Source organism: Lingula anatina, chromosome 1 (assembly GCF_051362555.1).
Source record: "Lingula anatina isolate TDL-2025a chromosome 1, LinAna3.0, whole genome shotgun sequence".
In the NCBI taxonomy this organism is placed as follows: Eukaryota; Metazoa; Brachiopoda; class Lingulata; order Lingulida; family Lingulidae; genus Lingula; species Lingula anatina.
This window is the reverse complement of record NC_141767.1, coordinates 31,104,104-31,111,742: the sequence shown is the minus strand read 5'-3', so window position 1 is coordinate 31,111,742 and position 7,639 is coordinate 31,104,104. Positions and strand designations below refer to the sequence as shown.

The 7,639-nt window shown below is 36.2% G+C and overlaps 1 long non-coding RNA gene across 1 annotated transcript; it reads left to right on the top strand.

Moving 5' to 3' along the window:
• The first annotated feature begins 4,806 nt into the window (after window positions 1-4,806).
• Window positions 4,807-6,892, top strand: LOC106170678 (uncharacterized). Its single transcript, XR_015332233.1, has 3 exons — window positions 4,807-4,869; window positions 6,274-6,436; window positions 6,805-6,892. It is a non-coding gene; the product is annotated as an uncharacterized LOC106170678 (long non-coding RNA).
• The last annotated feature ends 747 nt before the right edge of the window (window positions 6,893-7,639 follow it).

The window sequence follows — 7,639 nt, the reverse complement described above, 5'->3', positions numbered from 1 at the left end:
GATTAAGGTTTTCTGTCGATATTTTGTATTTACTTACATCTGAAGAAACGCGCGATACACGAAAGATAATGCACTTCTTCGAATTTATTTTAACTAAGCACAATGAAAGATACTGATATTTCTTCTCGGAATTGGCAGCATGAGCAAATGCTAAAGGCCATATCCTATCTCCCCTAAGAATGGCATATCCTATTTGTGAACTCTTGACCTACTTTCCAATAGCTTGCAAATTACTATTATTTGTTTAACAGGTCTGATACTTCAATTTTGTTCGTGCTTATGCGCAATTTTGAATTCATGGACAGTTGGTCTACTACTCTCAGACTGACAGATTCGACAGAAGTCTATAGTTTTATACAATAAATATTTAATTGCTGAATTAAGAGAGCTGACAACGGTCACTATATCTCCAAGCCCATAGCTGTTGATAAGGCTGGCCTTCACATTTCCTTCTTCATCATAATTTTAATCTGTAATATGTTTCTTTTCTGATGATTTGGCTGATACCCCAGTGACATGATGTACATTATTGGCTCCCGCCTAACATTTGCTTCTTTTGAAGTCGGGCATGTGTGTGTGCGTGTGTGTGTGTGTGGGGGGGGGGGGGGGGGGGGGGCTTATGTCTTTTTCGCTTAGTCCTGTTATGTCTTGGTAAGTGATTGTTGTCATTTTCAAAATATAATTGTATCGGTTTTTAGTCGGATTGGTTTCAAAATCATGTGTGTTTATTTTCTGATATTCATTCTCATTTGCTTGAAGCTTTATTTGTCATTCAGTGTCATTTTTATTTAAAAATTTTCTGCCTTCGTTCTTTTTCATTATTTATTTTTTGTTTTGAATTTTAAAAGTAATAATAATAATAGTATATTAATTTATTTTGAGTCTGAAATCAATACAATTGTAGTTCACAGTTGCTGTGGTATAGATGGAGACATCTAGATTTGCTCATGATTCTCAAAAATAAGTGGCGATACCGCTAACTACAATCCTTTCTAACCCGTCAACCCTGGCGCAAAATTAATATATAAAGTCCCATTTACACTGACATTTTAACATTACACTGGACGGCGTCCTTTCTGCGTCCTGTACTACGGCCCCGTTTGAGAGTAAAAAATATTTTACGTGCCGACAACTGGCCGATCATTGAGCACTCATTCGCAACCAAAGCGATGCTTATGCCTCCTGTCTACGACCACAGCGATGCCAGGTTATGGTCGCATAAAAGACGCAGAAAGGGCGCCGTCCAGTGTAACGTTAAATTTTCAGATAACAATTAACTCACAGCACATAGGTAGAGTGTGAACTCATCATTTATCGGCAATGGGCAATTTAATTGTTACAACAGCAGCAACACCAACAAGAATAATGAAGTATAATTATAATGAGACAGAGAGCGAGAGAGAGTCAGAAAGCGAGAGTACTCTCTTCCAGTGTCACACATGGACTTTTCGATAGATTTTCAGAGATAAATAAAATGTAAAGATGTCTTAAGTAATGAAATAAATATGTTTATGATTTGAACGCAAAGGACGATCCCATTTGTTACGCTTTTCATTTAAAAGTAAAATCGACAACAGCTAACATCAGAGTCCTCAAGTGAAGGGGGCGAATTTCCAAGACGGGGTTACACTGTACGTTGAATAGATATTTAAAAAATTGTTTCTCTCTTTCTTTTGCGAGGCGCTCGATTCTCACGAAAATCGGGGCGTAAGTAAGCTCAGCACATGTTACTTACACGCTGTGGGAACATTTAGGACGAAAAAAACAAAGAGATGTACATGTAGCTTCTCCGTGTATATATTCTAAACATTCTGTGTCTGAAGGAGACAAAATACCAGAATTATCAATCTACTTCACCTGCTTCCGTCAAGGGAGTTCAACCCCTTGTGTAAAGGTAGTCTGTGCATGATGCCATCCTCCCCTTCCCTTAGTATCTTAACAGCGCGCTGTAAAAAGGCTATCTTTTTATCATTTTGAAAAATGACAACAAAGGGATTGTGTTAGAAAATACATTTTTTAATTATTGCACATTGTGAATCGTACATATACTAGTAATGCAGTACATATACTAGTAATGTTTTGATCCTCATGTGCTATATAAATCAAAGATGTGCGCGAGTAGGTTGACACATTTTGATAATTTTTAAATATTCATCGTAAACAACGGCATGATGGTAACTTCAATCCCCTCCCACTCTCTCTTTCCGATAATCTGACAAAAAAACTTTAAATTCGTATTTGATATAGCAATGATAGTTAAATTTTAGAGTTTGAAGTTGTGATGTTGTAAATCTCCCATTCCTGTTCAATAACTGGTGTACCACAAAAACAGAGGTAAAGGAAAACATCGTTTCTCTTCTTGTTGAGCCCGTTTCTGCTCCCTTGTCGAGTTTCTTGCCCATTGGATGTGGGGATTTGCTGACAAGAGCACGTCGTTGCTGGCTCCATGTCCACCATGTCCATCAAACCAAGTTTTGGAGATGTGACTTCCCCGGTAGTGTCAACGAAAACGGCGTTTGGCATCTCGTCCGCAGATAAGGCAGTGTTCTTCACTTCCTTCAGCACAACCTTTGCTTCATTTGGACATGCTTTGGTTGGAAGCTGTAACAGACCAAAATGCTTTCATGTACATTCTGATTGTACAATTTACTGCTAGCCTACTAACAGCTTTTAGTTTTTGTTTACGCTTATAAGATACTTTGAATTATTTGAAGTTCAATTAGTCCTCCTCGACTCCATATCAACTTGTTTTGTGTGCCCTCAATGTGCTTTTTTTCTAAGCGGGCATTGAATGTTTGTGCTTTGAAAGTTTTTTTCATGTGACACTGAAATTAATTCATTTTGATAATTTGATAAAATTGATAATAACAGCGGTAAAGATTATTCCAATTGTTCGCCGCTTGACTTATACATTTACCAACCTCTTTTTCTCTGCCTCCACCCAGTCGGTCTCGGGGACAACTATGCTATCTTTTCGTTACGCCTGCCTCAGTCTGACTGCTGGCGTCTTCAAGGATGGCTTCTCGTCCATGACGACGGCAGTGTTCCTCGGTCTCTAGAGCATGGTTTCATTTTTTTTCGTCGTCTTGTTTAGGGAATGTTTTAATCAGTCTGTGACAGAAAAAATACACTATCCGTATCGTAAACCATAAAATTAAAAAATGTATGATTCATTGTTGGCGTACTGGCATTAAAAGACTGCGCTTTGGTATTTTAATAAAATACAATTTTATTATAAATATTACAAAATACAATAAAATAAAATCTGTTAAAACATACAGTGTTTCTGCGGTTGTAAGATGTGTGTTGCAGAGTATATAAACAGTAGATGTCAATACATATGGCGATGATTTCTATTAACAAAGCTGTTCATTCTTCAAGGACTCTTTTCGATCTTGAGGTCTTATGCTGTTCCCCCTTCTTCCATAACAATAATGATTTGGAAAAGAAAATCTACAATCAAAATTCTGGGACAAAAAACATATAGAACGGACTCAACTGTAAAACTTTTTTACTGTCGCTCGCTCGCAGCACCGGTACCATCTCACATACTCTAATTGATCTAGTTTATTTTTACAAAAGTGGATAATTCGCAACTTGTCAGGAAGCCAGTATGATGTCTAATGTCTCGGAAATTGCCTGGAATGTTTATATCAAATAACGCACATAAATAACTGGCGGCTCCCGGTTTGTAAAATTAAAAAATAATAATAAAATATTTTTGAAAAAGTTCGATGCGTCTTTTGCTGCAGTTCATTTTTTACTTGTTTGATATTGAGCGTTATTCGTGAAACATCCCATTCCCGTGGCTTTTTATACCTTCTCGTTCGTGAAACGTACTAATTACGCTCGGTCATTCGTAATTTTCAACTTACCGGGCTCGCATTTTCGATGAGATATGAATAAAGATGTATTCTCTATAATTTATTATTTGATGATTTTTCCCGTGACCCTCCCCCCACCCCATAGAACCCTTGTCGTTAGTTAGAAAGTAGGCCTACATGTATTGCATCGCGAAAAATATACAACATGTAGCTACAGTACATTAATTTACAGAAGAATAATCACTTTTGAAATATCACATTGTGTTTTGTCCATTATATATGACAATAATAATGATAATATAATTATCAAAAAATTAATAAATCAATTAATTAATGAATAATAAAGAAAAAAATAAAAGCGATGGACCTACGTCGGCCCACCTGCTACTGTCGCTGGTGGGCCGACGTTGGGCCGCTCAAGTTGTATGTCGCTGGTGGGCCAACGTTGGACCGATGGTCAGGCCAACGTAGGCCCACCGGCGACAGTAGCTGGTGGGCCGACGTAGTTGGAGTCGGCGGCCCAACGTCGGCCCACCGGCGACATGCTTTCTGGGAGCCTATCAGTAAAATAAACGTGCATCTCATTATACCCCTTTAATAAAGTAGGCCCTACGTTTAGCTTACAGGAAGTTTAGGCATACAAATGACTTTAAGGTGTATTCAAATGCATGTAATTTACTTTTTAAGGTAATTTAATAAATATAAATGTGAATATCCTTAAAATGCGGTGTGTTACATAGCAGTGCTTAGGCCTAAATCCAGAAAAGTTGTATAAAAAAAATGAAAGAAAAGAAAAACAGATATATAGTTATGCAATAATTATATTCTATATCAATTTTTTTAATGAATTATCAAAAGATATAATAACTTGAGAGCATAGCAAGACATAGGCGGTCTACATATAATATATTGTTGTGACCGAGTACATGTATTCACTGCGTGTCTTCTAGCTTTTACTTCTTTGACCTACATACGTAGTTCAGGGTAGCGGAAACAATCACACGTTAATGAAAGACCAGATATATATTTACAATTTTCCATAAAGGTATGATATAAGTAGCAAGACATTCCTCGATTCTTGATGACAGAAGGTTGAGTACTTTGTTGTTGTGATCTGCTAGACATGAGAGTTGAATGCGGCAGTTGGGCGGGGCTTTCGAGAGAGAGAGAGAGAGAGAGAGATGTGATAAGTGCTATTTACAGTGAAGTGACTGCAGGTGCCACGATGCTATTGTGGGGCAGTATATTTGTAAAGTAATATGTAAATGAATAATAATGATAATAAAGTAAACAAATATATTAATATGATTACTTAACATGGTAACTTTTATATCTCCGATGGACTCCCGATCAAGAAGAGGAGAGGGCCTTATCGTGGAAATTTAATTTTTTAAAAATGATATCCAAAAAAGATCTAGTTTTCAAATTTTCATTTTCATAGCTTGCCAAAATTAAAGCAATTTCACCATAAAAATAACATGAAAATGCATGGAATTTTTAATTTTTTTCAAAAACACCAGGTCCTTCCTTTAATTTTATATATGTAAGTGTAGAGTTTCCCTTTGGTGTCTATGATGATAATAAAAGTGATTCTTACCTTAATTGCTATGTAAGAGAAAGTTATGCATAAAGTACCAAGAATTATGTTTGCTTTGTTAATTTTCTCATTCATATGTTGGTCAAAAGTTAAATTATGATCAGTGGTGACTCCTATGTCCTTTTCTTTGCTGACTGGATGTGGATCTATTCCTGGGGAACCAAGTTTATACACATGATTGTCTGAGGTCCTAGAGCTAGAAATGTGCTTAGATTTACATTTATCTGGATGCAACTTAAGAAGTGAGTTTTCAGTCCAATTGTAAACTTCATTTGTATATCCTCCTGTAATTTTGCACAGTCCTCAATATCATACATTATTCAAAATATTTAAGTGTCATCATCTGCAAAAGGGTAAACTTTGGATCAATTTTTTATTGAGTTTTGAAACTACAAAAACCATGAAGATGAGGAAGCTGCCATGTTTGATGTGGGCCGAGTACCACATCCAGTTCAGACATACATGCATATACATGTACATGTATGTACTAATAACACACTGGTTTTGACATTCACAGTCTTTAAAGAAATTTCTTTCTGAAAATGTGCTTCTCTTTCTGGACATTTTGTTGAAAGAAAATACATTTTGATAATTTGCTAGATTGTCCACAGGCAGTACCGACTAACCAACCTGCCATTATATATATTCCCCTAAAATTTCTTCAGCCATTTTTGAAAATATAGTCTTTTGATGCCATGGGCTGTCCAACTGGTGGCCTCACTGGGGATAGCCTTGTCTTCTGGCAAATAAAGAAAAACTAAATCCCACCCCTTTCCTTGTAATCTACATGTTCTGTGAATCACTGTTGGCCATTGTTGAATATTTAATGAATGTTTATCTTTTTTTTTCTAGTTCACACACACAGTTTGACAGTTGTTGTACAGTGTCATGTGTCTACATAGTGGCCTGCTTGATGTGGTCCATTTGGGATGAAATTTATTGGACCTAAAGTGGAGTAGTGACATGACTTCCCTCAGGTCACCCATTTCCAAGATGGGAACAGAACTGATTGCAGGTAATACACAAAATAAACACTTGGTTTTGTTTTACAAGCCATGGAACACAAAATTTGTCTCTTATCCTTCCCCTATAGATCAACAAAACAGTGATCATATTTTGTGTTTCTTTAAAATTTAATATTTTTTTTGCACTTCTCCCATCTTACTCCTCACAAAATAAGGCACGGCCACCTGGTATAGTTATCCCAGATTTCTAAAGTTATTGTGTTTAGTTAGTTTGTGTGTAAATTCCACAAATAATCCAAGCAGATTTGACAGAATTCTGTTGATTTAACTGTGATCAGTCTGAGATTGTGATAGTTTCAGCAGTCACAATGGTGTCCAGTAGCCTCCAAAAGACAAGGTCATTTTTAACTTATCACAGTTCAATCACCACAACTCCGATGTGTGAAATAGACAGGAAATGGCAGCTGCAGGAATATCCTTTCATCTCACCCAGTTGTGGAAGACACAAATACAAAATTCAGTCCTTTCAGTTATATTGTTCTTCTTTCAGAGTACCCTCACCATGAAAAAGCTGAAAAAGCCAGCAGTAAAAGATACCACCAAGAGCAGCACTGTGTCTTCTCCATGTGTACAATACATGATATTTGGCAGGATTTAGGGCCTTGTTGAGTATTGTGATAACAACAACCCCTTCCAGAAAGGAGTAATCTGCATCTTGCAGAGGTAGTAAGGAGAACTCTTGTATGGGTATATATTGTTTTCCAGATGACAGTTTTCCCAATTTGCAACCTCTTACACAAACAACCTCAAATCATCACATTTTCTGTTTACTTTCAGAGTAAATAATACATTGCAATATTGAAATATTTGTTTTGGTTAATTCCCACTCTTCTGATGATCAATTTCCCATACACTTGACACTTAAAAAAAAAGACTCAGATAACTGATCAGCTTATCACAGATTTTTATTATTGTTAAGCATCATTTGTACAAATTTCAGAAATATAGGACAAGATTTGACAAAATTATTAACGTTTAACTATTTTAAGGTCTGCGTTTTGCCAGTCTTTTCAATGTAATTTTCAGTTTTCCCAAATATGTTGTCCCAAAAAACATTTTTCATTAAACGCAGACAACTGATCAGCTTATCACAGATTTTTATTGTTGTTAAGCATCATTCGTACAAATTTCAGAAATATTGTACTAGATTTGACAAAATTATTAACGTTTAACTATTTCAAGTCCTGTGAATT